Source organism: Aulostomus chinensis, chromosome 24 (assembly GCF_037954235.1).
Source record: "Aulostomus chinensis isolate RoL2024-O1b breed Wild chromosome 24, RoL_Achi_v1.0, whole genome shotgun sequence".
In the NCBI taxonomy this organism is placed as follows: Eukaryota; Metazoa; Chordata; class Actinopteri; order Syngnathiformes; family Aulostomidae; genus Aulostomus; species Aulostomus chinensis.
In genome coordinates this window covers 2,625,001-2,650,745 of record NC_141343.1, presented here as the reverse complement: position 1 = coordinate 2,650,745, position 25,745 = coordinate 2,625,001, and the positions used below count along the sequence as shown (strand labels likewise).

The window sequence follows — 25,745 nt, the reverse complement described above, 5'->3', positions numbered from 1 at the left end:
TCTGCGTGTGTGTGTGTTTGAGTGGCAATCTGGGCAAGTGTCCAGGTCCCCGCCCTTTCCTGGTGGCCCCTGTATGTGAGGCTTGTTTTGTGTTTCATAGCTTGCTTGACTCCATACTGCAGTTTAGGCTGAAGGTGCATATTTTAGTTCACTTCAAAAAGATCCAGCTCCACATGTTGGGAGAGAAACTCTTGGCAGTACCACGCATCCCGATCACTGACCAGTCGGGATGTCACCAGATCAGAGCTTTGGTTGTTGGGTCAATACGACGAATCAACACAATTAACCCAACACTTGTTTTGATACTGCGTTAGGTAGAACAGTGACGAGGGGGAGGTGGGATTGACAGCCAGGCTTAATCTGAAAAAGTCCCCACTGGCGAGCGTAGAACTTGAACGTAGCTCTGTGTACATTATGGAGAGAGAGAGAGGCTGCAGCTTCAGGGCTAACAGCTTCACATAAAACAATTTGCAAGCTAAACACTACGACGTTGCTGGGTCTTAAGGAGGTTCTGCACTCATATACCCACAGTACACAACTGTACACATACAGGTTCATGTAGGGCAGAGGGTCTCACTTATGATCCACCTTACTCCACTGTGCTCAAGCTCTAAAAATAATCCCCAACTCTCTCTCTCTCTCTCTCACACACACACTCAAACGTACGCACACTGCTGCTAATGCTGCAGTAAACTGATGAAACATTCGCCATCTCTATAGTCTCCACAAAGCCACAGGAAGGCCTGTTGCTGCACCCACCACTGTCACTCTGTGTGTTCCTTATTCCCCAAGCCTCTGGTACAGGTACCAAAGAAAGATGAGCATTGTCATGTTTGGAGAGATTAGCCATCAACTTGGTACCGAAGTAGTTCCATCCATCGTTGGTGGATGAAAATTAAACTTGGCCGTGGTTATTCTGTATGTTCGGTATCAGAGCTTCCTGCATCAATACTTCATTTCTGTTATTGACATGATCCCTTATCCTCACATTTATATCTCGTTGAACTATTGATGATCTATGGAATAAGAAGACTCTCTGGAAGTGTACAGGAAGTCTGCTTTCTCTTTGTGGACTTCTTGAGTTGTGGATTTGGACAGCCGTCTGTGCTTGTGGGCTTCATGGAAACATTCACATCAAATCTGCAGATGTCATGAAGTCAGCCCACGTGGATTCATCCTATAAGATGCTCAGATTCTTCCTCTTGCTCACACACACACACGCACACACACACACACACACACACACACACACACACACACACACACACACACACACACACACACACACATATACATTCTGTAAAAATACAGAGCAGTTTTGTTACAGTGGTCAGACCAAGTGCCAAACCACTGCTGAGGTCACGATGGTTGGAGCACTGCGAGGTCAAACGTCAACCCAGACAGTCAGTCCTCTGCACGTGCCTAAAGTAGTTGTCCCAGCGACCAGGCAGATGGGGAGGGGACATTTATACAAATAATACAAATATGCACTTATATTTGCTTCTGCACAAATGCAGTGAGACACATTCCCACACACATTTAAAGCCACTTTCCAACTCATGCTCCTTCCGATTAAACACATTCGTGGGATTTTCCTTCCCGCCCTGATTTAGTGCTTTTGCATCATTTGGTCGTCTCCACCCACTAAAGTTCATTTCATTCCATCCTCTAATTTGTACACCAAAAAGCCTCATTGGCAGCCACCCATCAGAACAGAATCATCCACTGTATATTCCTCCTCACCAAACACTGGGCTTCAGCTTGTCCTTAAAATTACACACACACACACACACACACACACACACACACACACACACACACACACAGAGTCAAGATGCACAGCTGCTTGTGGCAAAAACCCTCGGACCGTCAAACCTGGTATCCCCATAGTCATGTCAGTCATGACCACTTTTGTCAACAAGAAAACGTCATTTGATAATTTTTTTGCAGTCTAGTTTCTGTTCTGGGACCAGCAGCAGCCACAGCATAAAGCCCCATAGGGTCCACAACAGACTCAGCGAAAATGTTGACAGAAGTGTCATAGATTCAGTCAGATGAAGCATGTGAAGTTGGAGTTGGGTTGCTAGGTGACATGCAGAGAAAGCGGCAAAGGTAGGTCGAGTGAAGCAGTTTCACAAGGCGCCTGTAGAATGCATGGAAGGAGATAAGTGGGTCATCAGCAGACATGGGCTGGCTGTCAACAGCTGATTGTTAGCTGACATTTATGGAGCTTGACTGTACAGCCTGCCTGAATGGACACTGCCCCATTTTTTTATGCCTCGGTGCCGATGACGGCTGCGGCGAGCATTATGTTTTCTGCTACCACAGGCAACGTGGTCTAGTTCTCGTGATCGCATTATCGCAGGCCACCCTCAAGGGAATTTCTACTTACTTGGACCCAGGGACAAACTGAATTCAGTAGAGGTCAAGGCCACTGTGACACACATGTTGTGACCGCAAAACATTTTACTGGCCTGAATTCAGTGGCATCTGAGTAGCAGTTTGAAGGAAGAATGATGAATTCTATCTGTCCATCTTCAACTGCTTATCTGAAGTCAGGTTGTGGAGGTAGCAGCTCCAGCAGGGAATGTCAACTTTCCCTGGCCGCATCAACCTGCTCTGACTGGGGGACCAGCGTGCAGATATAACCAGTCCACCTGGTTCTGGAGTGTTACTGGAACTCCTCCCGAGGGAGGTGCACAGGGTGCATCCTGACTAGATGCCCAATCCACCCAAAGACGCAGCAGCTCTACTCTTAGTCCCTCCCTTTACTCCTCAGGGAGACACCAACTACCCTTCTGAGGAAACCTTGTTTGGCCGCTTGTGTTCATGATCTCGGTCTTTTGGTGATGACCCATGTTTTGGTCACCCCAGCTGAGAGCTGGGATGAAGACTGACCTGTAGGTCTTTTTGTGAAAATGCTCATTCCACACTCCGTAGCTCCTCACTCCAGAACAGGACCCCGAGAAACTTGAACTCCCTTCACTTGGAGTAAGGACTCATTCCTTACTTGATGTAGGCGGTCGTGATGAGTTCCATCCCATCTAAAAAGCAGCTTAAAACCTTTAGGTCTGCACTGTATGGAGTCTATGAACTGGTCGGTGGAGGCAAAAACCTTTGACATAGTAATTCTAATTTTTGCCTGAAGTAGATTGTTCAATAAAATGACTTTAAATGAATATTTATTTACTCAAAGACTGCTCAGGCCTCTCTCCAAAGGGACTCCTCAAAAACTCTTACGCATGTACTACCTCACTATTAATGGAGGACGAATTCACAAGAGCAAGTGTTGGCTCAACTTGCAACATTACATCACTTGTGTACTTGTAATTTATGCCTGGCCGTGTTTCGTATCCTTAGCTTTTGCATTCATCCATTTTACCCGACATTTTTTCAGACCTGGGAAGTGAGTAAGGACATTGCCACAACTCTCATTAACGCCACTATAACTCATAATAATGGCTGTCATAAAGCCAAGTGAGCTGAGGCCTTATTAGGAAACATAAATCACAAAGTAGTGGGTTACCCTCCTCTCTAGCGTATTTATAAGCCCTCACCAGCCTTTAGAAATGCCTGCAAGTTATGTTTTTAATGGTTAATACCAGCAGTCCATGACCATCAATTTTTGATGTCTCAGTGTCTCAAAACATTTTTTAAGTTTCAGTAGCCACAGAACTTGTATTTTTGTCGAGTGACGCTTCAGGTTTAAATGATCTTTCTCTGTTTTCTTCTCAAAAGTAGCACAGATCCATCTGGTCGTCCGGTGCCTCGTCAGTGAATTTAGCGACAGAGTGTAGGAAGCACCACTTTTTTGTTTCCCAAGCAGCCTCCAACACCTTTCTTAACACAAAAAGAAAAAAGGAAAAAAAAAACTAGTTTTTATTAAATACTGCGATGGCAATATTTTGTCAAACGCAGTAATTCTTCCTAACAAGATTAGTAATAGTTGAGGCAGGTGCAGGAATCTCTAAGGAAAACCAAGTGTAGCTATTAGGATGTCATGATGATGGAATGAGACCGAGCTGATTAGAGCAGAGATGAAGAGAAAGGCACATGAGAGCATATGGATGGAGGAGAGAGAGAGAACTAATTAAAGAAAGTTGAGTTTTAGTTGGGTGTTGATTCCAGGAGGAGTTAACAATCCCGTGGAGGGGGGATGGAAGTGATGAGGGGAACTAGGTCCCCATATGCCATATGTTCCCCCCCGTACATCTCACTCTTTCATTTCAGGTTTTACACTGGATCACTTGAAGCTGATGTTGCTTTGTTTTTTTTTCATTTTTTCTCCTCACGCACAGTCACAGTCTCTCTCTGCACATTTAACACCTGCAGGTGAAGTGAGGTGACATTAGCATTGAGTTGGCAGCTGTTGGTGTATCACATTTCAGAATGCCTTGCAAACCCTCCATGGGTTTGCCTCACAATCTGAGGTGTGTTTAATGTAGATTTCTATTTTTTGTTCTCTCCATAGATATGATTTCAGTGTTTCTCTTGCACATTGTCTTTGTGTCCCATGTGTGTACGTTGGGTACAAACTTAGCTTTGACAAAGCACAGCAGCTCGATTGCTGAAAGTATGATGGTGTTGACATTTGGCAGCTCGTCATTTTGTGAGTACAGTAAGTCCACATTTCCCCCACCAGTGTTTCATTCCTTGACCAGAGAACAGGAACGAATCATGAGTTTAAAATGACATGTTGCCTAAAAATAGCAGCTAAACTCACTCACCCTTCCCTCAGCGCAGCCTCACTCTGGCCGGATAACCACCCCAGCCCCCCCACCCCCATCCCCCCGCCGGATCAAGCAGCTCTACACCCTGTCATGAAATGCAAGCTGCTCCCACTGTACATTCCACTCAGAGGAATGAGCCAACTCCCCTGTAAATTAGAGAGTGGGGGCCAGTTATTGTTCATGCCAAACAAAAGCCATCAGCAAACAAGAATGGTTCCCAAGCAATGGTTTGTGGGCTCACTGGCCAAGTGCCTGATGGGAGGCTGCTGCTGCTGCTGCTTTGTCACCAAGTTGGAGCACCTCAAGGCTCTGTCCTGGGGCTCCTCTCTCGTCTTTGTGACTAGGAGTGTTTATATGTGTGCCCTCAGGCTGTTGTCAGGCAGATCATGGGAACTGTTGTGAGTTAGCCCCGCTTTCTACCTTGAGCTCTGTTCTCTAAAGAAAGAGAAGGAAAAGAGAGAAGGAAGGGGGGTTACAAGAGAGGAATGGAGTGAGTACATTCCTCGACATGCACAAAACATGTCCACAGAGGGAACTGCAAGCCCAGCAAGATTCTTCTAACTTCTAAACACAAGACCCCCCCCACCATCCCCGTCCTCCACCAGCACCTCTTCGTCTCCCTCCTTCTCTCTCTCCTTAGGCCAAGGAGTGGTTGACTCAAAGGAATAATCTGTGGAGGAATTCCACAAGGCAGACATCCAGGGATTATCCAAAAGGAAAATAGCAGATTGATGGAATGTTTGAGGCTTTACCTGTAATGATTGCTTTGGTTTTCTGCTCTGAGGTTTGAAATTGTGACAGCATGACCAATTTCAGTACACAACTGAAATGATACAAATGAACTTCACAATACAGCAACCAAAACAGGATAAGGTGGCTCCATGTGGCATGATGCAGTAAACTGGTAGCCACTTTTATACAATACAACCAGAAAAATTACCCCACCATTAAGAGGCTTTTTGTTGTTGTTGTTTTGGAGGGTTTTTCTTTCTTTTTTTCTTTTTGGAAAAAAAGATGCATTGTTTGTTTACAGGGAAACTGGAATTTGATTGTAGATGATATTCCACCATTCTATAATCATGCAACAGTGTCAGTGTTACAACGTTAGCCAGTCTAACAGAACATTCCATCTCTGTCTGTTCCCAGAATACAAGTTACGTGAAAGACAAATCTCTGTCCAACAAATAAAAACGTTCATTGTTTGATTTTGGTTCATCGTTGGCCAATCACCAGTGATGATATCTGATGATGAGAAGTCTGAGGATTGTGTTTGAAACTTGGCTGCAGAGTTCCAGAATTAACTTGTGCAACCCCCTTTGATTTGCTCTGTCAGTCTTCATTAGGACTCAGAGATAATCTGGTTTTCAGTTTCAACAATGAGAAGCTCCTTTATGTCAGATGATGCGATATCGTGTATGATCTTGCAAGAAAGTTACACAACAGTGATTTAACAGTCTCAGTGTTGTCAAATTAGAACTTGAATAACTCAGTTATGGGTTTTATCAAATAAATATGCCGTATATGCATGGCCCCTAGGCTCCAACATGATTTTGATCTTTTCTCTTCCTAAGCATATTGACAATTGACATATTGAATGAGTCATGGGCAAAAAAACTATGACCAGATGTGAAAATAGATAAATCGGTTATCAAGGTCAAAGTTGACACTACCGTGCCCACGTGAAAAACAATGGGCCCCATTCATGAAAAGTTCATACAGAGTATGTCTTTTATACCGTATTTTTTAAGCCCTCAATCTACTCTCACAGACTGGAAGCAAAAACCCACTCAATCTGTTTTGTATCTTTTGTAATATTTAAGTTTAGTCCGTATTTCCAAGAAGTACACTTAGATATCAGGGGCAGGACGTTACACAAGGCTGCCGGGCTTTGTTTCCTCTCTTTAAAACCCACCAAGTTTGTCGCAATAAATTTGTGCGGAGGAAATTTTCATGAACACGGCCAGTTGAACCTATGGAACTTATTCTTTCCCTCTGAATTGACTTTTCTGAGGGAAAAAAAAATTGTGCATCCATCTTCAACTATCCCACAATCCCAGCAGAAGAGTGTTTGAAACACTTACAGTGTCTGTCAGATTGTGTTGTTGAAAACAAGCTAAGCTCCTCCTGTCCTACATAAGCAGTCGCTAAAAAGGATTTAGCTTTAATTACAGTGATGCCTGATATTGCGCATTCTTACATCATGCTGGTATCTTGTTTATGTGTTTTGTCTGGCTGCATGTGTGTGTGTGTGTGTGTGTGTGTGTGTGGGTGGGTGCGCGCGTGCAGGTGTGTGTATCAGAATGTGTGTGTCAGCTGACAGGGGGTATAATAACAGTGGGTGTACGTCTTGTCTGACAGCTGTAATCACTACCACTCTGTGCGATCGGTCAGTAGTTTGTGTGTGTGTGTGTGTGTGTGTGTGTGTGTGTGTGTGTGTGTGTGTGTGCGTGTGTGTGTTTTGTTCCATGTGTACAGTGACGATTACATCAGATTTTATGGACTTTTCAAATGCCTTCGCGTTTTTCTCCTGTGTTTTATTGTGTTTGTTGCTGATAAATATTTCGCCGAGCTCACTCAGTGTTCCCACCACCACTAAGTACCTCCTCTCCCTGCTGCATTAAAACCATCAGCGGTCTCTGATTTTGTATTTGACAACATGGACCTGTTCTTGTTCGTTATAGCACTGTTTTTGTCTTGAGGCCTGAGGTGGCGAGCCCTACAGCAGCTGTAGTCGTTGAGTGACTGACCGAGTGAGTGGAAAAGTTTAAGGGCCCTATTTTAAGCGTTGCGCAAGCTGGTGCTTGGTCAAGGGCAAGCGTCATTGCTAGTTTCAAGTCGGGGCATAGGATGATTTCACGTCAAGCACCCTCACCTTTTAAATGACAAATGAAGCCTTGTCTGTGCCAGCGGGTGCTCACAAGGCTGGTCTGGCACAACCGTGGTACTTTGCTCTTTTGGGACACCTGAAAATATTTGCAGTGTAGACCAAGAAGAGGCTGGTCTTTGGTCAGTGCCGTGTGAAGTGCTATTTATAGGGCGCATCAATCACACAAGCAGATGCGCGGCACTGCAATGTGGTTCTTTTGATGCCCAACAATGTGGGCTGGCACTGGCAACCACCTCCTCCCGGGCCTGCTTCACCTCCTCCCGGGCCTGCTTCACCTCCTCCTAAGCCTGCGTCACCTCCTCCTGGGCCTGCTTCACCTCCTCCTAAGCCTGCGTCACCTCCTCCTGGGCCTGCTTCACCTCCTCCTAAGCCTGCGTCACCTCCTCCCGGGCCGGCTTCACCTCCTCCTAAGCCTGCGTCACCTCCTCCTGGGCCTGCTTCACCTCCTCCTAAGCCTGCGTCACCTCCTCCCGGGCCGGCTTCACCTTCTCCTAGGCCTGCTTCACCTCCTCCTGGGCCTGCTTCACCTCCTCCTAAGCCTGCGTCACCTCCTCCCGGGCCAGCTTCATTTCCTCCTAAGCCTGCTTCCTCCTCCTGGACCTGCTTCACCTCCTCCTAAGCCTGCTTCCTCCTCCTGGACCTGCTTCACCTCCTCCTAAGCCTGCGTCACCTCCTCCCGGGCCGGCTTCATTTCCTCTTGGGCCTGCTTAATATAAACATAAGGTGTTCTTGCACGCCCTCACCTGCCGCACAAGGAGGTCCAGTTCCCCAGATGAGAAGTGCTCACTTCCCCTGAGTTGAAATGCCCGCCACTTAAATGGCAACACGCCAAATCTTGGCGCCACCTGGGCTTTGAAAGGAATAATGCGTGGCTCTCTGATTGGTTAGAATAATGTCACACCTGAAACACACCTGTAAAGCAGGTGCCTAATGACGGCCTCTTTGTTCCGTGCCTGGTGGATCCTGATTACGTGCCCCCTTAATACCAAAATGAACCAAACACACTTCGAGCACACACGTTAAATGGGGCCTTTGTTGCGCCTGTGCAGCATCTCGAGTGGAGGCTCCTGCGATCGCAGAGGGTGATACAGCAGCAAGAAGAAGAGTGTTGCTCATTCACATTTTTCTCGTGCATAAGGGGCTTCCAAGTGTGGGGAACTATGAGCGGTTGACTTTTTGATCTGTTGGACTGTTCCTGCTGAAATACTGTGACAAGTAGAACCGGCAACTGTTAATTTACCGCTGTCAAGCCAGACCGACGCTGTAGCTGAGGTGGGGTTGCACTGGCCTCGCTTGCTCGGGGACAGAGGTTCGTGGCCAAGTGATAGACAAACCTGCGTTTTGACTTTATCGTCCTTGGCATCCATCCCCACATGACACCTCCTAAGCTTAGTCAATGTGAAATAATCAGCAATAATATTCATGTCTCTTGTGAGTTTTCTTTTTTCTTTTGCTCTGAAGACGGCTCACCCGCCACGCCATTCATTGTTGACACCGCAGTACTGCGTTGCTCGGGGCTGTCGACCAATCAGAGCTGTGACAGGAAGCGTACATCTAATAGATCAGGGGTTCTCAAATGCAAATCTTAAAGGGCCACAAGGAATTTTTTTCAGTGAGTCAAAGGTCCATTTATTGAGGTCGGTCAGGCCACATGTGATAATGCTGTAATATTCATCATGAAATGCCCTTTTCATTCCAAACAACAACAAAAATACCTACTAAAATAAAATGTCATTTCCATTTTGACATAAATTATAATAAATAATCAAATAAAACAAAACACGTCCCCTGTCATGAATCCAAAACATAAACGTCAGGAGGGGTTAGGAGCACTTTTCTTTTTAAATATAAAGGCGAAGAACCGCAGGGAAGAATGAAAAATATATTTCTGTCCTGTGGTGAATCGTCTCAGGAATTCCACACTGACATGGATGCTGAAATCAAATCACATGTCCCTTTCTGTTTAACAAACTGATTGAAGTTAAAAAATACTGCTCCAAAAACCAAAGTGAAAGTTAAAAAAAAATCAGCAGGGAACTCTGAGTGACCCAGTAACAGGCTGTGTCTGTATTGCTGGCACAGAGACAAGTCCTGACCAGTATATCGTGTCCCGGGGGTCGGGGGTGCGAGAGAAATGCAAGTGCGACGCTTGTGGATTATCGGTGTACCTGTCTGTATGTGCTGCGGCCGCGAGAGCAGGGTGGAATATAAACGTGGTGTTTGGGGTTAGGGAAAAAAAAAATGCTCTGGCCGGACCGGCCATTCAGGAACCCTCCTGGACCGCCCTACAGCCACCCTGCCTCGACATGCTGACCCAACCAAAACACACAGCGAAAGATCAACAGTTCAGGGGCCCACATAGACGCTGTCATAGATCGTACGTGGACTCAAACAACTTTTCTAATATATGTATGTATAGTTTTTGCCGTGTCTTACTTGGGGTGTTGTCGTGTTTTGTTTTGTTTTTCCTGGTTGACTCAGCAGGACACCTTTAAGTGCCAGAACAAAACTCCATGATGGTTGTGCTTTGAAACCAACCCCTTGAACTTCATTTCCTCCTTTGTTCTGTCTTTCATCATGATCTCACAGCTGTGTTATAGATTATTTGATACAACTTTAGCTTACATATTTTGTTAACCCAAAATGTAAAACTCAACTCGCTGAGAAAAAAACTTCAAGATAATGAATGGTGTCATGTGAGTTATGATTATTTAAAATGAAACAAATGAAGGAAAACATTTTAAGGTGCATCTCTGAGTAATAAGCTTTTGAGTTTGCTTGTGATACACACACACACACACACACACACACACACACTACTATTGATCTATGGTGTGTCATTTCTTATATCTGTGGTATGCTTGCTTTTCAGTTATGTGCAGTATCAGGCCCACCCAGTTACAGTTAGTACACACCCAGAGTGTACTCAGCAGTGGCAGGTAAGAGGAACAAGCATATCCGTGTGTGTGTGTGTGTGTGTGTGTGTGTGTGTGTGTGTGTGTGTGTGTGTGTGTGTGTGTGTGTGTGTGTGTGTGTGTGATTCTACTCTAATAGATTATCGATGCAGTGCTGGGATGGGTGGCCACAGCAGACAGTGGAAATGGGCCTGGACTCCCCTGAGGAAACAAGATATCTCAAGCACACACACACACTCACACACACACATTTACAGTAGCTACAAATGCAGGCGGAATGTAGAGAAAGACTCTCATGCCCCAGACTTTAAAGCACATTTTGTACACTTGTGCGCGCACGCGCACACACACACACACACACACACACACACACACACACACACACACACACACACACACTTAGGTACAATTAGACACACTCTACACCTGCTGGGTCTTTAGAGGAAGCTGCTCTATTCTGGCAGTATCTGAAGATGAAAGGAGGAGAAGAGAGATAGGCAGGAGGAGGAGGAGGGGGATTAGAGAGAGGAAGAACGGGAGGAGGTGGAGGAGAGAGAAAGAGAGAGACAGGGAGATAGAGGACAAAGAAAGAGAGTAGATAAGGAGGAGGATGAAGAGTCACTCTGCTCCTACCTCGCATTCCCTCCTCTCTCTCACTTTCCTTTGTGATGAACAGATGGGTGGGAGATAGCAACGGAAGTCAAAACAGATGCACACATACACATACCGGACGACAAACACTTGGTGCTGTATGCGCGTCCCTCCTTCCTCCTCAGTCTTTCCTGTCAAACATTTCTATCATAAATGAGAGTGAATGTCATGTTCAGGTGTGTGATATGTTTTGAGTGAACTAATCAGGTCAAGTAGCAGGTTCGGCATTCTTGTGACGGTGCTCTAATGATGATAATAGATGATGTAAAAAATATGAGCCCAGGCAATGTTGATGTTTTTCCTGGACGGTGAGGCAGACGCGGAAAGGGAGGGAGAGGCTCCAGGCAGATGATGAATCGGATGAGCGAAGAGGAGAAAAAAAGAGAGTGAGAGAGAGAGAGAGAGAAAGAGAGATAAGGCAGATGGAAGAAAGGGGGAGGGATAAGAGAAAAAAGAAGGCATCAAACTTGTGAGCCCTGTGGGTCTTTGCTTGCAGAGGAAGGAGGGCAAATGGAGGCATGGTGGAGAATTCAAATGTGTCGGTGTCAGTGAGTTCACGGGCGATCTGTGCTGCATCCATCGCAGATTATCACACGTCTCTGCTTGGAACTGATTACATTTGAGTCAGGCGGCACTGAGTCTTCGGCACTGGGAGCCAAAAATGACAGTTTTACGTTTAAAAATCGAACAAATTTCACATATTTTTTGATAAATTGCTTTGAAATTGTTAAGTTGCAGTGTTTAGTTTGCCTGTCCGACATCCAACAATCAATACAGTTCCTCCCACACACCTAGACTTGCTCGATGTCATCATTTTTTGTTCCTTTGATTGGGAAATTCAGACGACGGACCTTTAAATTCAAAGCGCTGTCTAATTGGGACAGCCTGCCCGGTTCTCTCGGATCTTTCTCCTCACTTTGTAATTTTAGAACTTTCGTATTTGCCCTAACATTGAAAACAACTTGCTCTTGTTGCTGAATGTGTTGTTGGTGTGCGTGAGGTGGTGAACGTGCTGCGTGTGTGCCCGTAACTAAAAATGACGTTGACAAAATGGTCCGTGCCAAATCAATCAAGGGTGAATCACTGAGTGTTTTAATTTCCTCCCATAATCATGACTTTGAGGGCGACTGATCGCAGCTTTGGTACAGATTTCTCCAGACATGCACCGCAGAGTCAGACGGATAGCAAAATGAGCGCGGTGTGACCCGCCGCTGAGGCTATACGTTGTCAGCTCTCTCTCTGCCGGTCATGGTGGTCGAATGTACTGCCAGCATGAACTGCACGTTCCCAGTCAAACAAGTTCAGTTAGATGTAAGTATTTACAGCCAGACCACCCTCCATCACTACTGTAGGTGTGTTTACATTCAGGTTGTCAAGTGAATTTTGTGCAAACCTTTAAAATGCTGCAAAAATAACTGGCCAATGTTCTCTGTCAGTCAGTTTGAAATGAATGAATAGGCTTCCAGGACTTCAGAACATGTTCTCTGGAAAGCTTTAAAAGATTATACAGAACTTTTGGGGGGGATTTTTTTTCCACTTGAACATCAGCTGATTTTCAACTGGTGTCTCTCAGCTGTTTGACTTTCCCTCAGGTCGCCATGAATGTTGAACAACAATTCACAAAACCCACATTTGTGTTCATTTAAAAGTCTTGTATTTACAATTTAACCCTCTTTACCAACCAGATATGGGAACTTTAAATGTTTTCACAGGACTTTTTGGAACTTTTTGAAAGGGACTAGACCGCTGTGGCCCCAGGTTTCTGGACTACTGCAAAGGGCTGTACTGTTTGCATTCACACCAACAGCAGTTGTGTACACAGCTATCATGCTTTGGCTCACATGTTGATCAATCAGTGTGCGCTAACTCAGGGTTCCTCTTCTGCTGGGAAAGTAGGAGGTACTGGTACCAGGAAGTTGGTGCCAAGATCATCAGTATTGCATTAAGTGATATGGTTGCCTTGTTCTAGTGTGCTGCGATCGTTGGGTTGTGTCTGAAAAGCAGCGAGTAAACAGCTTGTGTGTTGATGGTGGTGTTTTGTTTTTTTAATTTGGTGTTAATTCAGTGGCATACAAATAAGTGACGTGTCTCAATAGTCACAAGTGCTGACAACATGCTTGCTACTATTCAGGCAATCGAGGTTTCACTCTTACGTGTAATTTGCTGCTTTTCCTCAGCGAAGATGTGTTGCCGTGGAGAGTTTCCCAGGGCTCCTACTCTTCTTCTGATTGGTTGTGACTCTGACCCATCTCACTCCACACACCGAAAGGCACCATACAGCCAATCAGAGGCAGAGTAGAGCTGCAGGTAGGCCTACTGGGTACGCATTCCCAGTAGGCCCATTTCCATTTCCTGCTGGTCTGGAAAAATAAGACCCTTTAGTCCCCAATATGTTGTCAAAGTTGTTAAAATATGTATAACTGGTTGAAAAGAGCTGGCCCCACATGCACAGGAGCAGCAGCAGTACCTCAGCTGAAACCCTGCTAGGGGGCTAACAGTTCCATGTCTTGATAGAGCTAGCATCCTAGCCGAGCCACCGGTGGTGCTAGCACAGTCAGTGCTAGAGGTAGCGGGGACACAGGAGAAGGCTGACTGTTCCAGGGACTAACGGACTTTAAACAGCTGGAACCACTGATCTGACAAAAAAATTTAGAACTCATGCGGTCTTGGGTACTGACATGTGACCCGTTGACCCTATGTAGCGCTTTGTCTTCCAGTCCATGGGATGTGGGGAGTAAGAAAACCAGTAGAATTCTGTCTGTACCTTTTTAAAAGTACTGAGTTTGACCCCCAATGATTGGATGCAGGTGTGTAACAAACCAATTCCACCGGTGACACCGACCGCCGGCACCTCACACATCCACAAGGTTCAATAGTAGTATGTGCCACCAGCTCCATATTTCAACAGATCCACCTCGCGGTCGCTGTCGTCCATTCTCTCATCGCAGGAGCGGCAGAAGGGAAAGGAGAAGAAACGGAATTTGATTGAAGGAGAGAAGAGGGAGGGGGGTGTCAGGAGAGACAGTTCCTAAAGCAGTGTTAATTGAACACAGCTGTACCTCGTTAAACATTAATTGGCAATTAATCAGCCTCCTCCCCCCTCAGCTGAATATATCTTGAATATATCTTTTAAAAAGGAGAGAGGGAGAGAAAGAGTAAGAGGCAGAGAGAGAGAGAGAGAGAGAGGTGGATGAAGTAAATTATTCAGAGAAGCACAAGGAAAGCCTGTTCTAGCTCCATCTCACTCTCACTCTCACTCCATCCCCTCACTCTTTCTCTCCCGCTCTCCATTCATTCCATTAATCTAGTTTTCTGCCTTTATCTTCGCTTCCTTCCCCACATCCGTCTGTAGTGCATCCAGAGATGGAGAGAGAATCAGTAAGAGAGAGATGTCACAGCGAGGAGGAGGAGGAGGAGAAGGAGGAGGAATGATGGCCCTGATGCTCCTGCGTGAAGGAAATCAAGAAGTAATATCAGTCAAGTGTTTACACCTACAGTACTACACGTGTTATTTTATACGTGCTCTGCTTCTGGCTGCAAAATATATTGTTTCTTATCGTGTCTTTCACATGGCGTGCGTGCGTGCGCTGTCGGTGCATCACCAGATGCGTGATGTCAGCCGCAAATAAATTCAACAAGTCATGCTATGACTCTTCAGTTGCTTGATGGAAACTTGGATCCCATGGCTCTAAATTCAGGGGTGAACCGCCAGTCACAATCGTAGTTGATCAGTTCATCAAAGCAGAGCCCCATCGTTCCACTGCGTCCTCCCGTCCTCCATCCGGGGCGATCAACGAGTCGTCGGACCTCCGCTATGAGAACACATGGAGGGTTGAACCCTTGTCGCCCCGGATGGTAACTTCCGCTTCTCAGTGGCGTCTTGGATTCAATGCGTCTGTGAGTCAGAAAAACAACAGGAACTACTGTCACTGTCCATCCCAGTGCCCCTGATTTAAACAATACACTGAGGCGTCAAGCGTTGTCTGATTTGCATGTTTATTTGGAACAAACCAGCAAATGGTTCTGTGAGGTGCCAGTCAGTGTCAGCATCAATGAGGATGCTGCTGTTCCATAATAAATGCGGCCAGAACGGTGACATAAACAGACAGACCTCCCCAGTTTGGGTCTGCTTCACTGCTCCAGGATGACTCCTGGTAATGTCACCCGCTTGATTGAAGGCACCCTCCATTTCATATCCTGAATATTGTCATTGACCTGCAAGAGCCAATAGCAACGTCATTGTTTGCCGTCTTGTCAGAGACTCATTCCAAAGCCCAGATTCCCCAGCAGCCAGCGAGTCCTACCTGTGAGTGCTGCTGACACCTCCCTCCAGCCTGAGCGGCCACAGGCAGTTTCTGCTCCGACTGTGAGCGTTTGCAGTAAACCCAGTCAGTCCTGCAGATCCAGTGTGTCGGGCGACTGTGTGTTACATCACAGCACTGATTAAACCAACAAGGATAGCCTGCTTTCAACTCATTGACACACATTATTTCCCGCGCTCTGTGCCATCCCCCGTCTCTCTGCCCGGCTTGTTTCCTCTCCTTATTCCATCTCGCTCAATTACATATTCTCTTAAATGTTTTGTTTCCCTCTGCCTCTCTCCATTATCCATCATTGTCTCGTCTCTCTTTGCTCTTCTTATCTGTGTCACTTTGGCTTCATCCCAAATTTCCCAGCTATTTCTCACCCTCTCCAGACTTGTTTCTCTCTCTCTCTCTCTCTCTTTCTTCCGCCGTCCCTTCTATCAGTCACCATCTCTTTCTTGCTCGCCTTCGACTCCGTCTGGGCTCTGGCACAAATATTACAAATGCTCTTGCATACTGGCTAGGGGCCAAATCAGCAAAGCGATAAATCAATACAGCGAGAGAATTATGTAATGTGCCACCATATTGACTGGCTTTCTCCCCTCCTCCCTCCTTCCCTTCCTGGGTGGTTTCTTCCTCCACTCCTCGCCATTGACCAACCTTGTTTTACTTCCCTTCATCTGATTTTTGTTTTTTTTGCCCTCAATTAAACAGACAAATGGTCAAAGACCCACTGAGAGTCGCCCTCAGGGTCGGTTCTAAGGTGAAGGCACGTCACCTCCAGTGGCATCAAATCAGCATCAGCTGATGGAAGCAATACTGCAAATAATTGCAGGGTAATGAGAAACTTCAAGTCAAGCTTTGATCAAAGCGTCATTTTCCCTCTGGCCGTTTTGTTCAGGTAGTGAGATTTAATTCGGCTTCCCTCCTGTTCAGGCTGTGGGTTGGGGTCAGAACACCCAGAATGAGACATGGGAACGCATAACGTGTTGGCAGTGCAGGCGCTGGTGCAAGCCGTGACTACACAAATAACTACAAGGTACTTGTTACAATACTAGCTACACACAATTTCCTGTAGAATATGAATTACAAAAAAGAGTTTGGAAAAAATTAAGTTTTATCTCGGGATGCAGGATAATGTCAGCGTGTCATTGGTCATTTCTGAAACACATCCGTTGCTGAAGTTCATTGTCGGTCACTTGGGACGGGAAAACCATGCGGTAAATATATAATTTACAGGCTTATTTTGAATGTTTGCAGTGTTTACCTGTGTTTTTTCAGGATGTGTACATCATATAAACTCGCTTTTATAAACACTGTAAATATCGGCCGACTGGATATCGTCAAAAAAATCCGATACTGTGCATCTCTAGTTTTATACTTCGGTCCACGGCAGATGGAAAACAGTGACTCTCTAGGAAGTTGAGTCTGCTTCAAAGAGAGTTAAAGCATCTTAAAATAAAATAAATTATCATGTGCATGTTTTTGTGTGCGTGCAGTAACAACACATACGGTCCATGAGTTTGGGTGCAGATCCATTCAACAGCTGGCACATACTCAGCTGCTGTTACAGATCAGGTCATGCAGTCTGAGGCTCTTCTGGTGCCCTGGCTTCTTTATATAGAGAGGGAGGGTCGTGGGGGGGGGGGGGGGGCAGTCTATAGGAGTCAGTGAGTGCAGTAACACTACCTATATATCCTCCAGCCTATGTCCTGGTCAGAGGGTGCAGCAACTTCATGCTATATTTTCCATACCATCACCCCTACCCACCCTCTCTCTGTCTCTCTCTTTCTCTCCTGGCTTTCCGACTCCACTTTTTTCTCTCTCCGCTCTGGAATTCCATCTTCCTGCACGTGGCCGGCACTCTAAAGGGCATGCTGTGTGTGTGTGTGCGTGTGTGCGCGGGCAGGCATGTCTGCAGAAGTGTGTGTGTCTGAACATGAGCTATAGGAAACATCTTCTGGTGAAGAAAAGGAAGCATAAAGAGTTTGTGTGTGTGCGTGCATGTGTGTGTGTTGGTGTGCGTGTGCGTGCGTGCGTGCGTGTTTGTGTGTATGTTTTACATGCCAAGTGGGTACTACTTGTTCCACTGTCCCATAACCTCTGTGGAGCTCAGACGTACTGCAGCTTGTCTGCCTTGGAAACACAGTACATTTTGTACCAAGATTAACGATTCAGGATGAAGAACCAAAGCTCTACCTTGAACGGAAGACTATTTGTCAGGAAACACTAAGACTATTAGATTAGACTGATTGTAAGTTCCACAGCATTGTCGAGGCTCCATCCACACTCTTACAGTTCGCCTGGAACCTTTGAAAACTGAGCTGCAGCCTGTTTGCAGATAGCGGGGTTTTGTGGACTTTGGAGGTGCAAAACCACAGACCTCTGGATGACCTCTGGATGACCTCTGGATGACCTCCGTCTCGTCTCTGAAACATCAGCCTTGACTGATAGAGGTTAAATTTGCATCAGTAATGAATTACGTGTGTCGCTGACCTTGCTGTCTTTGCTAGCAGCAGTTTATTTTGCCAGAGGAAACATTTGAATATCCCGATTAAAACAGTACGTGCTGAGGAAAGGATTCCGGAAAACAGCTAATGCATGTTATTTCAGTTCATTGGACACATTCGACCACATCGTCCTGTGCCCAGATTTCATTCAGACAGCGAGTACAGAGGCTGAAGCAAAGCATATCGCCATGTTTGACCTCTACCAATCATATGATGCGCCACAATGTGCACCTGCCGTGCTTTCCTCCCTTTTGTGTGTGTATTCAGTTCCCAACACCCTGGCGTCCTCTTGTGATGGCTATCGTTCGCCGTGCCGCTCGAATGTGTCCACGTGTTTGCTTTGCAACTTTGGCTTTCCTATGTTTTTCCTGTATTTTTTGCAAATGACCAGAGTAGACGAACTGCCTCCTGTTCACACTGACACACGTCAGTGAATGTGAAAGGTAACGAGATGTGCGTTGGTACAAAATTACTTTGTAAAACTTTTGAAACTCCATTGTACTGTAGGACAATGTTGGAGAGCTTTGGTATCGCCTCCTGTCATTTCCGTGGAAACAAACAAACCGTAATTTATTGCTCAGTCCATAAAAAAAGGAAAGGAAATTCTAACTTCATTCTCATTTATGTTGTTCCATTCGTACGTCCTAGAAATAGAAGCAGTCAGGTGATCCTACAGGTTAAAAACTAACCTCTCAGATCAGCCAAGCTGGTTTTGACATGAAAATGGAGAAGACGCCATGTTGTAAGCCTCCATCTCCACCTTCACCCACACCTACACATTTACATTTAAAAAGGCAGTTGTAAAACTAAAACAGTCTCTGTCTACTCAGGCACCCTTTCAGAATAAATCCTCATCCATCCTAAAACACCATGACTGTCCGTGCACAGACAGGTCAACAGGAAGCGGATTGCCCACCCTGGTTTGCTGAAAATAATATGAAAGAAATGTAAGGACACAGATTTCTTTTGCTGGCATGTAAGACGGTCGAGGTGACGGAAACATGGACTGGTAGAGGTTGTAAAGAAAATACAAGGACACATTTGAGTACTGGGAGGAAGCGCCATGGCAATGGGAAAACAGGACACACAAAAGGGATGAAATCACAAAAGGCGCTCGTTGGTTCGTTTGGTATGCGTGTGAGTGCGAGGAGCAGAAGATATGGGTTTTAAAAACCAGGATGTGAATCCATCCTCCGACTGACTTTGTGGTTCAACCTTGATTTTGATGATGTGCATAATTTTTGTGGTGCATTGAGATGTTACTACCGACCTGTTGGGTGCATTCACGTTCAGAAACCCATGTAAACTTGGTGAACTGGGAAAGTAAGGCTTTTCTTTTTTCTAAAACATTAGAAAAGGCCATAAATTATATATTTAGCTCGTTATTTCCGCATATGAAACAACTGATATCAGTACAAATACAGATATATTTAAAAAGAATGACCAAGATGTTGAAGTAAAGCGACGCTCCAAGAAAACAATCAAACGTTTAATTGCGCTCCGCGATCCTTTAAGGCTTCACATGTCAGCACAACAAGTTAACACACAGAAAAATGCAGTCAATTTTTTTTTTTAAAAATCAATGATTAAATGAGACACGGAATGCATCACCCAATCAAGACGCCAAACACAAAGGGTGATGTTCATCTTGTTCCAGTTTGGGAGCCTGAACGACATCCAGGAAGCTGTTGTTCTCACCTTCCCACATACTCGCGCACGTTGACGCTAAGGCTTATTGCTAGCGTCACACATCTGTTGGTGCAATGATGTCTGGGTATTAGACTCTGACCTGTGTTGGTATGCAGGCTACGGAGTTTGATTAGCTTGATTAAGTGTATTGATTTGTATTGTTTGCTTGTTTTTAATCATCAGCGTGTGTGCTTAAGGTGAAAGCATGTCTCCGTCGGGCTTACATCACACTAATGAAGAAGAGAAATCGAGGTGGAGAGTGAACACAGGCTCCTTCTGCTCTCCAATCCCATCTGTTTGACACACAGAGGGAGGGAGGGGAAGGATGGAGGGAGGAGAGAGGGAGGGGTGGTAGACGAATGAGGCCAGATCAGGCTGAGGCTGAGGGGGGGGGGGGGGGGCTGCTGTTTAGAGAAAGGGAGTGAAAAAAATCAGAGGGAGGCAGGCTGGGGGGTTGGGCTCCAAGCCTGTGTGTGTGTGTGTGTGTGTGTGTGTGTGGGTGTGTGTGTATGTGTGTGTAAGAGAGAGAGAGAAAGCAGCAAGCGAATGTGTGTTGTATGTGTGTGCGTGTTTGTGCGCGTGTTTGAGCTCGCTCTGTTCCTTTCCTTTCTTTGTTTGACTACTGAGTGGGAAAAAAAGCAAGACAGAATATAGAGATTGAGAGAGGGATAGAGAAAGAGAGTGAGGGTGAGGAAGAGAAAACAGGCAGAGGAGAAGAAGAAAGAAATCCCAAAACGGGTGTCACTTTTATTTTTTATTTTTTTTAAAGAGGGGGAGAGAGGATGAAGAGGAATTTTTGTCTACTTTCTTCCTGCAGGCTGTAGAATAAGCAAAAAATAACAACAACAACGCTACATGCTTTTGACAACAGTGTCATATTCAAGAGCTGTGTGTGTTTTGTGTGCTGGCTGGGTGAGTGAGTGTGTGTGTGTGTGTGTGTGTGTGTGTGTGTGTGTGTATGTGTGCACTGAGCTGAGGAGGTGGGGGGAGGCAGCCTGTGCAATTTAAAGGGAAAATACAAGGCACACAAAGCTGGGAGCACAGGCAAGGAAAAGGAAAGGGAAGGTGGTGGGAATCTGCTGAGCTGGCTGCCGCTTTACCCAACAAGCCTCTTTTGGATTTTACTACAGCAAGCCGACCTTGTGTGTCCCTCAGCCTGAGCCCCGGCCACGGTAAGACAAGCCTCCCATCCACAACCCAGCTGAAACTCAGCTGTTTCGCCGCTACCGCTCTGCAGACAAAAGCAGGAGAAAGTTGCTGTGTGTGTGTGTATAGATAGAGAAGCTAAGCTAAAGGCTGAAGCTAAGGCTAAAAGGCGTGAGGAATGCAGCACAAAGGGAGCTTGTGTGCTCCAGCTGGGTCTGTGTGTGCTTCTTTGTGGACAAGCTTGGATGTTTGTGTCACAGGGCTTGCCAAAACTTTTGCATGTGAAGGAAGCCCCCGAAATACACCAGAATGCAGAACACCTTTTCGGAAAAACGAGTTCTGGCTAAGTGAGAGCTTCAATTAGAAAACAGGGTCCGCTAGCAAATCAAATGACAAGAAGGGGATCCGTAGCTCTCCAGAGTGGAAAACAGAACACAGAAGTAGTTCATTTTTCCATCTCTGTCTCTTTGTCTCCGGTTCTCTCTTTGGAGCTCTTCTCCGGTGTCCTCCACCTCTCGCCAGCAGTCAAATTCCTTTTTTTTCTTCCTCTCATCTCCTCTCTCCTTATCTCTGCTGTCTCGATGGAGACAGGTGACTGCACTGAGGTCTTGAGTCTTTGCTGCCTAAGCATTAATCAGTGCGCGCACACACACACACACACACACACACACACGCAGATGCCGGCTTCCATTAGCTTCTAACACACTGTATCAGTTAATCACACAAACACAGAGCTCAGGAGCACAACGTGTGTGTCATTCCGTCCTGTGTGTTGTGGTCTGGGGGCTTTCAGTTTGTTCTTGTCAGTAGTCTGGTCTGCAGTCGGCACCCTTTTTGCAATAGTGTGTGTTACTGATGTGTAACGAGTTAATAGAAGCCGGTGCTGTGTGCGTGTGTGTGTGTGTGCTCCTCCTCCTTGTGTGAGTGTGTGAGAAATACACCACCTGGAGCTAATATTACTGTGTGTGCGTGTGTGTGTGTGGGGGGGGGGGTGTTTGTGTGCGCGTGCGTGCATATGTGTGTGTGTCCTAATTAAATCAGTGCCCCCATATTTAAACCAAGATAAACATTCCTAGAATAAAAGCTGCTCTCGAAAGACATCTCACGCGTACTACTGTAAACTGATCCCTACAGTCCTGCTCCACACACACACGTGAGCGCCCGGCTCGCACATGCACATCAAGACAAAAATCGCTGTTCCTCCTCAGTTTGCCGCACCCAGCCTTCCTGTCTCCCCGGGGGATTTCGCTCCTTTCTCTCTTTTCATTAGTTCATTACCATCTCCTTCTCCCTGACATTTCTATCTTTTTTTTTTATTATTATTCTTTTTTTTACCCAAAAAAAAAAATCCCTCCACCACTTCCGGTCCAGCTGCAATTATCCAACAGTGGTGTGCCAAGCGCAGTTCAGCCAGGGTCGCCTGCTGCGGGCTGGAATACATCATAGCTGCGCACTCGCTGTCTGACATAGCCTTGCCTGATTAGGAAATACTGTACACAGGACACAGCCAGTGCTAATGCTGCTCTAATCTGTTTATGCTGCTCTGCTGGTTCCCATATAGAACACCGAGAAGAAATACAAGCCCTCCATTAAATTACGATAAGACAGAATTGATTATGCAAGGATGGAATACAGTTTGTTTATTTTGGATTAAATGGAGTAAGATGCTGTGTGAATTGAATCAGATGCATAGCAGTTAAATGGGTTATTGAATAACAAGTAAATATGGTATGACAGTGTCTAATAGAGTCGAACTGATCAGGCAGAATTGAATATGGTGGAGCTCTGCTGGGCGCATTTATTATGTTAGAGAAGGAAGCATCCTGTTCAATAACACAATAAGCTGTTCTATGGAGCGTTGATACTGTATAGACCGCGGTAGAATTTAACGGAGCAAACAAGCAAAGACGAGATGCTTCCCAAGAGATTCAGGTTTCACGAGGGACCTTGAAAATGACAATTTCTAAACTTGAAAAGAACTGAAGCTGGAATTTTGGGGGAAAAAGTCATGGAAATTTGCTGTACGTGTAGTTCGATCAGTATGGAAACTTACAACTCAGTTTTGCTCAATTTTGACATCAGATGGTTAAGTCAATGAAGGAAATTGTGAAAAATTGCCTTTGCAGGCAGGGAAAAGTCATAAAAATATGTATGAAACTCTGAAGATTGTTTTGTGTGTGACACTGAAATAAATCCATTTGAAATGTTTGCTAATGAAAAGAGACAAAAATATTCCCTGCTTCCCTATCGGAAGGTCAATCAAAATACAAACGGGGCACATTTCCAGTGGTGTAGGTGCTTCTCTGTGGTTAGACACATTCCATTAGTTTCCTCTCTGGCTGTTGTTTGGTCTCTGTAGGCTCCAGTTTTGCATAGTCATTAGACGGGGGGGGGGGGGGTGACCCGACCCGACCCGACCCGACCCAGCTGTGAGTGAGCGTGTGTGTGTGTGTGTGTGTGTGTTTGGCCTATGGAGATAAAATATGGGGTGGTGGTCTATGATGACACTTGATTCTGGAGCTGTCTGTGTAGCAACAAGCCATTTCCTGCACTGAGAGCCATCAGGACGCCACCCAGACCTTCCAGCCCCTGTCCCTGCAGATGTGCATGTACACTAACACACATCGAGAAGGGGGGTGGGGGGTTGTTGTGATTGAATTTGTGTGCGCTTGTGCACTGCTCACCCCCTTTACCCCTCCTCAGCCCCAGAACAGTCCCCTCACAGCTGAAGGGGGGAGATTGTGCATTCATTGGAATGGAGGCTGAGATGGCATGGGGGGAGGAGGAGGAGGTGATTGGGTGTGCAGCCTGGAGAAGAAAAAGAGAGAGAGAAGGGGGGAGGGGTGGGTCGCCTTGTGTTTAAAAACAGGGGGAACTGGGGGAAGAGAGGAGCAGACAGGCAGGAGAGGAGAGGAGGTGAGGGGAGGTGGGCTGGCTGGCGCCGTGGCTGGGTTGTGTCTGAGGAGACGAGGGCTGGAAGCGGGTTCATAACCGCTCGCGTGAAACTCCCAATCTGACACATTGTGGCAAATAAACATCTGTGAATATTTTATCTCTGACTGAGGTAATTTATACATCAATGCAAACAATCACATCTGCAGCTCTAAACTTCCTGATGTGGAGTCCCCTGGGAAATGTCCTCCGCTACACAGGAAGTGATGACATTTCTGTTAAAAAGCTTTGTTTCAGTCACCAAAGTTCATTTCTCTCTTTTTGTCTCATCCTTTTCTCGCAAAACCAAACTGATAAACCCCAAACATACCTCGCAAACAAGGTGACATTTGTGACTTATATCTTATTTTCTTTTTTTGGGGGGGGGGGGGAGTGATTCTGATATTTCTGTTCCAGCAGCACAGGAGCAACATCTATTTTTTTTGGGCTCCCAAACCTCTGAGTCATTATTCTTCCACAGCTGAGGGAGACATGCAAATATTTGTTCTTATCTGAGAGAAGTGAGGATTTTCTGTGAAAGCAGAAATTGGCTTTTGTGCACAGAATGTGTGTGTTGGATGATGATGGCGTTTTGCAGCCATCTACAACTACATCATCTTTGGCCAGCAGCCAGCCAAGGTTGGTTGTCCTCATTCCGTCCTCACCACCAATGCTGGATTGGCTTGCTTGCATCAGGCTATGTCAGGACCAAATCAGGCACTGTGGGCACGGTGGGGTCAGCGCGTTTTAGCTGCTGGTGTTGGAGAAAAATGAACATCAGGCAGGAAGAAGCCTGCTTTTGTTTCCCAAGCAACAAACAGAAAGATTAGCATTGTTTTTGCAGTTGTCGCCTCCAGTTTGTGTCCATATTTTTAAGGTTCAGGGAAATAGAGATAGGATCTGAGTCCAGTTTTGGGAGAGCCTCCTTCTGTTTGGGGGGGGGGGGGGGGTGTAGCCGGACATCCCTCCATTGCTCTGTGTCAGCTTTGTCAGGTTGCAACTTGCCAGCTAGCTTGCAGTTTGTGGTTTCAAGTTGCGAGAGGGCAGCTCTCAACAAGTGGAAGGGTCTGACAGCAGCAGCCCGGCCACAGCGAGTCTGTAGCCACAGCGATCTTCCAGCTAGCTGGATTACGTAGGTCAGGCACTGCTGCACTGCCTGATTTAGTCTGAAACCAGCCTTACGCTCAGATTCAGCTACTCCAGGTTATGGAGGACGAAGGTGCGTGAGGACAAAAGTAGAAGCACAAAGAGGTAGGAATCAAGACTTATGGTACTGCTCCGCTCCGCCATGTTGAGTTTCTGGTAGACCATCAGAATGATCCTATCAAGGTTATCCCTCGCTTCATACACCCACATTTTCTACTTGTGTACGTCGAAATCAGAACCAGGATCAATTTAACAAATATTTGTCAAGTCACAAATCATTTGCATCTGAATGTCTGAATATTGAGCCAAATTGCGACGACTGTCTTCCATCGTCCAACTCTGCATACATGCGTTCGTACACGGACAATTCCAAACATTCAACTGTACATATCTGACGAGAGGGAGACGTTTTAAGAAACGTGATCTGTGACCTCATCAATGAAATAGCAGCCAATCTCGATAGAGTATTCAACAGACGCGTGAATGAGGTGGAATCTTGAACTGAGGATGTGCTTTTCAGCGAAGATGATGCGTGCGCGCTTTAACGGATGAGTGGAGGTTATTTCTTTAGAAATACACAAATGTGTACATCTTGAGGGAGTGTTCCGTTTGCAAGGATCCAGCGTTGTATACGATGTGGGTGGTACCAGCTGGCGCTGCGGAGTATCCAAAGCCTTTTCAAGGAGCAGTGTGCCATATAAGATAGAAAAGACACACAAGTGAAATTGCTCATGGCGTTGTTGATACTCACATGCCACATGTATGTCTGCAGCCCACACACACACAGTACAGTAGATGCTTCCTACTCTGGCTTTTTCTGTCTCGACACTCATTTG

The 25,745-nt window shown here is 45.9% G+C and overlaps 1 protein-coding gene across 2 annotated transcripts in view; it reads left to right on the top strand.

Annotated features, from left to right (window-relative positions):
• Window positions 1-25,745, top strand: part of kdm6ba (lysine (K)-specific demethylase 6B, a) — a 106,212-nt gene that overhangs the window by 37,102 nt on the left and 43,365 nt on the right. The window contains exon 4 of one of the 2 annotated variants that reach the window (XM_086196793.1): window positions 10,490-10,556. The gene's annotated coding sequence lies outside the window, so the exon portion shown is untranslated. Of the gene's footprint in view, window positions 1-10,489; window positions 10,557-20,187; window positions 20,859-25,745 lie in introns of those variants that run through there. The other variant, XM_086196794.1, reaches the window with a different exon arrangement.